Raw genomic sequence first — 11,606 nt, forward strand, 5'->3', positions numbered from 1 at the left:
GGACTACAGGCACCCGCCACCTTGTCCGGCTAGTTTTGTTTTTTTTTTTTTGTATTTTTTTTCTTAATCACATTTATTATTATTATTATTATTATTATTATTATTATTATTATTTATTATACTTTAAGTTCTAGGGTACATGTGCATAACGTGCAGGTTTGTTACATATGTATACTTGTGCCATGTTGGTGTGCTGCACCCATCAACTCGTCAGCACCCATCAATTCGTCATTTATATCAGGTATAACTCCCAATAGAGACGAGGTTTCACCGTGTTAGCCAGGATGGTCTCGATCTCCTGACCTCATGATCCGCCCGTCTCGGCCTCCCAAAGTGCTGGGATTACAGGCTTGAGCCACCGCGCCCGGCCCAACCTCTTTTCAATTGTGACTACTACCATTTCATTTTAAAGCTGGAGAAACTGAGACCCAGAGAGGGAAAGTCCCGAGCCCGTATTTCCAGAGTAAGTTAGTCTAGCAGTCTGGTAGTGACAGCCCTCAAACCTGGATTACTAACTCCTAGAGAAGTGCTCTTTTCTTAGAAACACCTATGAGAAAACTCAGCAAAGCTTTGTTTTAGGCAATCAAGGGGTGTTCTGAGAAACAGTAAGGGACAGAATTGGCCTTGAAGCCAGAAAATAAGAAATGAGCCATTTATTACCTGATTCATTTTTACCAAGACACTTAATTTGTCTCAGGCCCCTCCTCTTTCAGTAGGAAGCTTATTATATGATTGGGAAGTTTTGCCATTAGGAACTATTCAAGACAGTGTGTGGGCAAGAGCTAAATTAGGCTATAAAAATATTAAGTGCTGTCATTTGAGACTGAATACATTTCTATTGGTCAAAGAAACAAAAAAGTGCTTTCATTGAAAATGTTGACTTAGGTTGGCTGTGAAATATATGAGAATAAAAATTCTTTTTTTTTTTAAACTACATTCTTAGCACGAACAAGGTCCTGAGATAAACAATGTATATGTATTACTTCAGTTTAGCATCACAAAACCCTATAAATTGACTATTATTGTTCTTCCTAGTCTAGAGGTGTGAAAAATGAGGCCCCAAGAAGTGCAGTACCTGTCCAAGTTAAAAGCTGGCAGGTGACATAACTTGAGATTGAAACTCAGGGAGTTAGACTCAATCACTGTATTATGCTGCCTCTGTGGGTAGGCTGAGAAGGAAATTGTGGGGATGGCTTCAGTGAAAGCCAGAGGCATCCAGACTTACATCCTCCACAGAAACTAGGAGGACATGCATTCAACCATACATAAGTTAGTATTTCAGAGAGCCTAAAATGATATCCTGGCTGTGCCCTGTGCTTTCAGAGAAGGGAAGCATCACCACCAGTGTGCATTTCAGAGGGGTTAAAGGATACTCCACAATGTCAAACATTAATTTTTCGCCTCCTTCTCCTAAGGCAGTTCCTTTTTCTCAATCCCTGGCCTTGAAACTCTGTTCGCATTCATGAACATCCAGGTCTCAGATAACAACTCCCCTGTCTACCTTACATGTATCTATTTTACAGACCACAGATTATACACCTAGGTGCTGAGTTGTATTAAAGCTCTTTCACAGAGAGAAAACTTTATATAAATACCAGGGATCTTATGGAAACCTAGAATCAAAGATCCTGGGCACTATCAAAAACAGCCAGATTGAAATTGAAATGCATGGGCTTTGCTAATCGACAGAGCACTACAGCTAAAAGAAGACATGAATGTAAGGTAATCCAAGACACCCGTGTTTGGGTGTAAGCCCAAAGAGTAAAAAGTAGAATGATTTGCACAAGGTGTCACAGATGGCAAAAGCAGAACCTAAGCTGGCACTCAGCTTGCAGATTTGCAATCGCTGTTCTTTCTTCTTCATCATGCTGCCCTCTCTCTCCATTTCTATCACTCTGTTAGGTCCACCCCCCACTTCTCATTTGCATCACTTCCCAGTTTCTCTGAAGCCATGGCCTCAGAAATAATCACTTTTAAACTATCTGTTTTTCATTAAAGCAGTCTCCTTGCAGACCTTTTCACCCTCTGCTCACTGGTTTACTCGAATGGAGGTCCTGCAATACTCTCATTAACTACCAAGATGCTTATGTGGCTCTTTCACAGGTGTGGATGTAACATCCTATTGAGCTGACCCTGATTGCACTGCACAGAACAGGCCTCCTCTTTGACAGGAAGCCTGAGAGAATTCTGAAGCAGAACAACTGTCAGTGTGTTGGGAGGGAATAGCCTGCTGTGAGTTGAACAGCTTCTCAGTATAAAAGCCCATTTGATTTCACATAATGGAGGCTGGGGGGATTCAGAGTGAATAATGGTGGAAGTTCATTTACATTTTTAAAAAACACAACATTTGCCTAGGAGCAATGTTTCATCCTAATAATCTAATCTGTAAAACACACCATATCTTTTTCAAAATCCCTTTCCTTAAAGTCAATAACAAATATATTTCTGCTGTCCAAATCTGCTACTATCTGTATATCTTTTAAGCGTAAAATCAAGACTGTGTCTTCAATGAAAGACTGATGTGGGCCATATAACCATTTCCACATGAGTTAATAGATTGAATGACTTGTGGGATTCTTTTTATTTAAAATGCAAAGAATTCTCGCTGGGGAGAGATTCCCCAGCCACATCTCCAGTCTCCCCTTCCCTTGTAGGGGGAGAAAATAAAGCAACATTACTTGGCAAGAAAGGCTTCACAGATGCTTCAATGATTCCCAAGGTAATACCACAGAGAAAAATCCATTCCCTTCAGGCAGCCAGGGCCACACGAACGGAGCATTTGTCACCCAGTGAAACTGTATGTTTGAAACAGAATCAATTAAGGACAGTGAAAGAGTTATGATAGAGCCCTGGCAGGGAAAGAGGTGATGAATTTTCTTAGCACCAGCTTCTCCAACATGTGTTTAGAGAATCATGGTATAATTGAGGTTTGCCACGGTCATTTAGTTAATAAACAACAACAACAACAACAAAAGTTATGATTCCTCTAATTCCTGTGATTACACCAAAGCACATACATTCTTCTTAGAAATAGAAAAAACAATCCTAAAATTCATGTGGAACCAGAAAAGACTCCAAATAACCAAAGAAATCTTGGGGAAAAAGAATAAAACTAAAAGCATCAAACAACAAACAACCTGACTTCAAAATATACTACTAAGCTATAGTAATCTAAACAGCATGGTACTAGCATAAAAACAGACACACAGGCCAATGGAACAGAATACAGAGCCCAAACATAAATTCATGTATCTAGGCCATGCGCAGTGGCTCATGCCTTTAATCCCAGCACTTTGGGAGGTCAAGGTGGATCACCTGAGGTCAGGAGTTCAAGACCAGCCTGGCCAACAAGGTGAAACCCCATCTCTACTGAAAATACAAAAATTAGACAGGCATGGTGGTGTGCACCTGTAGTCCCAGCTACTTGGGAGGCTGTGATGGGAGAATTGCTTGAACCCAGGAGGCAGAGATTGCAGTGAGCCAGGATCCTGCCACTGCTCTCCAGCCTGGGCAACAAAGCAAGACTCTGTCTCCAAAAGAAGAAAAAAAAAGAAAAAGAAAAACAAACAACAAAAAAAGCATGAATCTACAGCCAACTGATTTTCAACAAAAGTGCCAAGAACACATAATGGTGGAGTAACAGTTTCTTCAATACATGGTGCTGGGGAAACTGAGTATCTACATGCAGAAGAATGAAAGTTGATGCTGATCTCACACTATATACAAAAATAAACTCAAAATGGATTAAATACTTAAACATAAGGCCTGAAACTATAAAACTACTAGAACATGGGGGGAAAAGCTCCATGACATTGATTTTGGCAAATTATTTTTTTGGATGTGACTTAAAGCACAGGCAGTCAAAGTAAAAATGTACAAATGGGATTACATCAAACTAAAAAGACTCTGCATAGCAAAGGAAACAACCAAGACAGTAAAGCAACAACTTTCAGAATAGGAGAAAATATATGCAAACTATTATTTCATAAGGGGTTACTATCCAAAACACATAAGGAACTTAATAGCAAAATCAAACAACAAAACACCTAAATAACCCAATTAAAAATGGGCAAAAGTCCTGAATAAACACTTCACAAAAGGCATACAAATAACCAAGTTATATAAAAATTGCTCAGCATCAACAATCAGGGAAATGTAAATCAAATACCCAGTGAGATATCACCTAACTCCTTTTAGAATGGTTATTATCAAAAAGACAAACCATAGCAAGTGTTGCCAGGGATATGGATAAAAAAAACTCTTGTACATTATTGATGGGAATGTAAATTAGTACAGCTATTATGAAACACACTATGGGTTCCTTGAAACATTACAAATAGAATTATCATATGATCCAGCAATTCCACTTCTAGGTACACATGCAAAGGAAATAGAATCAGTAAGTTGAAGACCTCTCCATATTCCTATACTCATTGCAGCACTATTCACAATAGCCAAGATATGACGAAATCAACCAAAGTGTCCACTGATGGATGAATGGATAAAGAAAATGTGGTTTATATACAATGAAATCCATTCAGCCACAGAAAGAAGGAAATCCTGCCACAGACAACAATATGGATGAAACCGAAGGAAATCCATTAAGCGAAATAATCAAGGTACAGAAAAACAAATACCACATGACTCCACTCATATGTGGAATCTAAAAAAGTTTACCTCATAGATAGAGTAAAATGGCAGTTACCAGAGGCTGGGACAATTGGTGATGGTGGGTTGGAGAGATGCTGGCTCAAGGGATACAAAATTATAGTTAGGAAAAATATGTTCAAAAGGACTATTTTACAGCATGATGACTAGCATTAATTATGACATTGTATTCTTGAAAGATGTTAAGGGAGTAGATATTAAGTATTCTCATCATAAAATAACTGTGAAATAATACATCTATTAGGTAAATTTAACAATTCCATTATGTATTTATACTTAAAAATAACATGTTATATACAATAAATGCCATTTTATCTGTCAATTTTTTAAATAAGTTTGAAAAAAGTTAAAAATGCAAATTATTATAAAATACATGTAAATATCCATTTTAATATTCCCTCACTCCCACCCCTAGTGTTGCCTCTTATCGTATGGGCCTTACCCTTTGGAGACCTCTGATCCAAACAATGAGATCAGAGACTCCTGCCTCCATACCTTATCTAACTCTTCTTCTACCTGGAATCAACCTATAACCAGACAGCAACCGCTGACAGTACAACTACCATGGTCAGGTGAGAAGCAGGTACTGTGGGGGCTGTAACAAGTTGCTGGAAATTGAACGCCACATGCTTGTGAAAACCAAGTGTTCAACTCTTGTTCAAAGGTTACATAAGCTGTATCATCTCTATAACTCTTTCCAGCCTATTTGAATCTGAAACGCTCCTTTTACCGCCCCCACCCCTCCACCCCGAATAAATCCCTGTAATGAACTGACATTTGCCTGGGATCAGGCATTTTCAAGTGTTCTCATGTCTGTCACTCCCATAAGTCAGAGGCAGCTTAATTTTCTTTTCCTCAGATACAAAAAAAAAAAAAAAAATTGGTTAAGCTTTCATAGTTATTAAGTGGTATACCTACAGCATTCAAATCTTGGTCTCACTCTAAACTATATCAACACCACTTTTCCAATAATACATATAACCTTTGTCATTCATTTGAAGTAAGTTTTACATATACTTTTGTAATAATAATTATTACCTAGACTTTAAGGCTCCTTCAGCAAGCCATTTCTGAGAGCGCCTCCTCTAAAGCTGTGTCTCCCAGCATTGAATTTCCTATGTGAACTTGTACTTGGAACCTGGTATATGCCAGGAATAGTGCATGACTTCTCTCACTCAATTTTCCTGATAATCTTTCCACATTGCATAATTTAACCCATTTTAAAATGAAAAAAGTACATCAGACAGAAGTTTAAAACCTTCTAAGATCACTGATTTTTACAAAGGGAGTGAGTTGGGATTGAACCTTGCTTAACTCCCAAGCCCGTATTCCACCAGATTATTTTATATGCCCTTTATTAGGAGTAGGTTCATTGCCATTAATTTCCTTGATGGGCTTACTATCTTTGCATTTTACATGTTCCGGATACATGTGACTGACACTTCTTCATGTGGCTGCTGTTAGTCACATGCTAAGTACTCAGTACATGATAAATATTTTTTCTCCTCAGATAAGTCTCTTTAGAATAGAAACACTTGCCAATGGTTCAGATTAGAACATGTCAACAACAATGACAAAAAGGAATACTTGCTGATGAAAATTAAAGAATACATTGGACTTCATTCCATATAAATGAATTCTATATGTGGTCCTTGTGTCTGATTTCATTCCCTGAGCAGAATGTTTTCAAGGTTCATCCATGTTATAGCAGGTATCAGTAGCTCATTCTTTTTTATGGCAGAATTACATTTCATTGTGTGTATATACCACAATCCATTTATTCACTAGTTGTTGCATATTTGTGTTGTTTCTTTTTTTACTATTACAAATAATGCTGCTATGAACATTTGTGTGAAAGTTTTTGTGTGGATATGTGTTTTCATTTTGCTTTGGTAAATACCCAGGGAGAAAGAAGCAGGAAGAATATTTTAGGAAATAATAGCCCCAAATTTCCCAAATTTGAAGAAAAACAATCTTACACATCTAAGAATATCAGTGAAATCCAGGTAGGATAAATTCAAAGAGTTCTATATCCAAACATATCATATTTTAAGCTATTGAAAATGTTTTTAAAAAAGAGAATCTGCAAGACTGCAAGAGAAAGAAAATATAGTCTTCACATACAATGAGGTCCTCAAAAAGAGCACACTTCTTATCAGAAACCATGAAGAACAGAAGGCAGTGGTGTGACATTTTCAAAGTGCTAAAAGAAAACAAAAAAAGAATATCATTCTATATCCAGCAAACTCTAGGCAAATCTGTAAAGACAGAAAGAAGATTGTGATTACCAGGGACTGAGGGGTAGGAAAAGGAACTGCTAATGAGTATGGGATTTCTTTATGGGTTGACTAACATATTCTAAAATTAGGTAACAGTGCCTGTTCCACAACTCTCACTAAAATTCACTGTATTATACACTTTAGTAGGGTGACTGTTATGATATGTGAATTATTTCTCAATAAAGCTGTTTCAAAAAAAAAAGCAGAACCCATTAGAGAGTTAATGGTATACAAGGGATAGCCATCATTATTGCTATTTTTATTATTTTTTCATGAGTCAATCTGGCTGCTGTGTGAAGAACGGATTCTTTGGGGAAAGCAGGTTAGAGGCTACTGCAGTACACAACGGCAAGAGACCCCAGAGGCCTAAAGGAGGTGATTTTGAAGATGGAGAGAAGAGGCAAGATTCAGGATAAGTTTTGAGGTAAGCACCCACGTTATGAAAACACAGCAGTGCCCTTGGTTAAAACATCTTTGTGTCTGTATGCCTGCAATAACCCTTAGTGAACAAACCACCACCAACTCCCCAAGCAAATACAGCTGCTATCAAAGGAAACCTTTTAAGCATAGAGACTATTTTCTCATTTCCTGCCCAGTTGCTGACTCAAGAGCTATTTCAATCAAATACTTCTGGTTCTTTGAAAAAAGATAAAAGATAATATTTGTCTAAGCTGATTAGTCTAAAGATTTTCATGTGGCAAGTTTGTAAAGGAAACAATTAGGGCTCATGATCCAAGTGATAGGTGGTTAGATTCCAGATCTAACAAAGATGGATTCGAAGTTGGAATTCAAGTAAAGAATCAGTCAGTGTGCTCTTGACTCACCCAGTAAAATAAACAAGTGAACAGGGAATCCTCAATTGGTAAGGAGACAACTGCTCAAAGGTATGAAATTCCTGGCAGTTGTCAGTTGTTAATGTCTGACATGGTATTGAGGGCCAGCTGTGATTTCCATGCAATGCTCTGGAATGAGCTGGTCAGGTTATAATCAAGACCACTGAGGTCTTCTTATCCCTCACTGTAATGACCTCCAGGGGAAAAATACTTGAGATGGGCCTCTATGGATTAGTGATTCCTTCTGACAATAATGGGTTGAGAAAAAAAAACCCTAATAATTAAGTATTAAAAAGTAAAGCTCCTCCATATTTGAGATTTTTGACATTAAAGACAATTAACATTTAATGACTATAAATAATATTCAAAGACTGCAAATTACTTTATATACATTGTTTCATTTAATCCTCATAACTTCATGAGGTAGTTACCATTATTGTCCACATTTTGAGAGATGCAAGATCACAGCTCTTAATGGTGGAACCAGAAAACTATCTTCAAACTCAGACTATTTGATTCCAGAGCAGCTTTACAAGATACATTACCAAAGATAAACACTATTTTCCTCTGGCCTAATAGGAAGATATCCAAGATTATGTAGTCTGAGCCCCACTCATCAACAAACTCAAACATTCTTTCAGTTGATATTTACTTTGTGTTTAAAAATATAACACAGTGTCCATCAAAATGTCAAAAAATTAACTACAAAATGTTATGCTTAGCTCTGCTAGACATTTTAAGTGGGAGATACAAAGGCCACATAGGATTTTTGTCCAAAGTATCTTTGAACCTAAAGAAACAGACAACAATCTTGCAGAATACAATGCAAGACAGCATAAAATTACATGCTCTATTGTGTAGCCCATGAGAAATAATAATTAAAATGAATTTTGACATCTTCACAGATGCTTATGACTATAAAACTCCATTTTAGTAACCACAAAAATGTGCCTTGACTAAGAGTAAAGAAATATGGTGGTCAAAAGGAGGAACACTTTTACTTTAAGAAAAATTTCATGGTCTACACAACTCATAAAAATCTATAAAATGGTTCTCCTGCTTTTGGAATTGCAGAATTATAGAAAAGTAAGGTAACTCATAAGAGTAAACAAACTTGAGGTATGACAAAAGAGCACATGGAAACTATCTTCAAATATGGGCATGACCATTCCACAAAGCGCCGTGCTTGTTTCTTGTAGCTTCAAAACAGTGAGAGGTCAAAAAAGAGAACATTCTCATGTGCATTTATTAATAGGGATATGGTAATGCAACATTTTTAATGGTCTATAATTGAAAGCTGTACATTCTGTTGTTTGAAAGGTGTGGGAAAAAATATCAGTAACATCGAAACACAAACATTCTAGCTAATAGTGGCTTGCCTTTGAGGTTCGTCCATGATAGGTTAGTCCAGTATAATGGCATCCTTACACCTATATACATCACGTTCTGTGTCCCCTCCTAGAAACACAAGTTACTCATTCTTCCCTCTAAATAAACCCACAGAATTCAGTCAACTATTTAAAGACTACCCTATGTGCCCATCCATACTGATAGATTCCTCCCTTCTTTGAACTTATGTTGCATGTATTACTTTAATCCCACAACACCATCTCTTCACTATTCCCCTGGATGAATCTGACCTCCCAAGCGGAAAAAGGCAGGTCTGTGTCTTCTACTTCTCTGGTATTTCCAGTAGAGCCCAGTGCGAATGCGGAAACAGGCTGGTCAAAAATAGCACAAATAATTTGTGTTACAATCAATAGGTTACCAGGCACTCCCAGAAACGCTATTTAGTTGAACTCTTATTAACAACCTACTAATTGTTGAGAAAATGGAAGTTGAGTTATGTAAGTGATATACTTATGGTCCTATAGCTAATGAGTAGCATGAGTTCTGCTTCTCCGAACCCGAACTTGATATGATTAGGTCATCCTGTTATATGATCTCATAGTACTCTGAACTTCTATTGCCTCTTCAATTGAATAAATAAATGAGCAATTATTTGCTTTTACTTTTTCCCCTAAGTCTATGAACTCCATATGGGTAAGATTCTATCTGGTTCATCCCAATATTGTCTATAGTCTTTGGCACAGATAGGCACAAACTAAATATGTGTGGAAAAAAAGAGGAGAGGAGAGAGAAGGAATGGAAGTGTCAATAAATGTTAGGCTAGAACCAGAGTCAAAGACTTGAGTTACAGGTGAGCCTATAGTTCTGTATCTTACATGCATGTAGGCAAATTCTATCTGACCCATTCTGGGGGTTAGGAATTGGGTGAGAGCGTTAATGAGAAGAGAAACTAAGAGAGCATGAGACCATGATTTAAATAGTATAAGCAGTTCCATACACCATTCCCCTCAATGAGCCTCATGTCCAGTAGTGAGTGTGAGGTGGGAGACTTAGCAGATCTAGTTCTTACCTGTGCTTCATGGAAAGAACATCTAACAGCACTGTATGTGATTTGTGTTTAATGACACACTGCACTTTTTTCTATATTGCATAGCCCTGAAAATACTTTAACTATATTCATCCAAAGAAATAGATATCTGTTTTGTCACTGGAGGAAAAACTGGCCCTGTTGAATTTCTGAGGTATTATGTCACCTGCTTAGGAAATTCTCAAGAATAGTTGTAACTAAACTTGATGTTTGCCTCATATGCTGACCTGAGAGCCCCTTTTTAAATATGAGGCTTGACTGCCTTGTTAGTCTTCATTGATGCACTAGTTCTACTAAACTTAAGTTTTATATAACATCTTAAAATTCTGTAATGTTAGAGGAGAATTTTTCTCTATTGCCTTTTTCTTCTGACTCACAAAATCCTTGTGAATCTAAATAGAAGACACCATTTTCTTCAAAATACCTGTAAAATACTGTTGGCTAGAAACTTCAAAACAAATAAAAACCTCTCCTGCGCCTTGGAGAATTACAAGGGTGTTCTGTAAAATCAATATGGCCGAAATACACTCAGTATTGAGTTGGCTTTGGGAAATGGGTACTCATCTAAAAGAGCAGACATTCCTTCCAACTGAGGCTTTGAATTTAATTAATGGCTTTATAGGGAAGGGTTTGCTTTCCTGAGAATCCCAGACTTGGTTTTCAAACAACACCCTTCTCCTGATTTATGTTGTGACCCTGGGCAATTTATTTCCCATCTTTGAACTTGGTGTCCTCATCAATTGCAAGAAAAGTCAGAGAAAGTAATGTCTATGGTTGTCTCCATCCTTGGCAAAATGACTCCACATTCAAGCCATACCAAATAAGCTTATAAATTAAACCAATGTGTCCATTTCAAGACAAGGTTTCTAGCTCATATAAGACTCTCCAATTAAGAAATTCTGGAACTACCACTATCTGTAACTGTGGTTCTGGTTTTAAAAGATGGAGGGTGATACAGAAGGGCAAGGGCCACTTTAGTTTGTCATGTATTTCAAATTTAAGTAAAATTTCTAATATAACTTCTGGGGCTAACCTTAAAGAACAAAACCCAAAAAATCCCCTTATGGTTGCATTTAAGATATGTCCTGGTCAGCTAACAATGTCTTTCAAAATCCCAGACACCCTTCAGAAATTTTACCTATAAAATCCTCATGTTGGAAGGCAAATCCTATTGGCAGGGCAACCCCCTAAGGTCATGCTTGTTATTTAGGGGCTGGGGAAATAGGGATACTAGTAGGTGGTACTGGGGTATAGAAATACTAAGTTAGGTGCCAGACACTAAAGCCATATTTCACTAATCCACAATTTGCCAAGGTTATCTCCCACACTAGGCCTCTAGGTGCAACAGTTGAGTATTTCATATGGCTTTGCCCAAAAGGCTGTCCACTC

This window comes from Rhinopithecus roxellana, chromosome 3 (assembly GCF_007565055.1).
Source record: "Rhinopithecus roxellana isolate Shanxi Qingling chromosome 3, ASM756505v1, whole genome shotgun sequence".
Taxonomy (NCBI): domain Eukaryota; kingdom Metazoa; phylum Chordata; class Mammalia; order Primates; family Cercopithecidae; genus Rhinopithecus; species Rhinopithecus roxellana.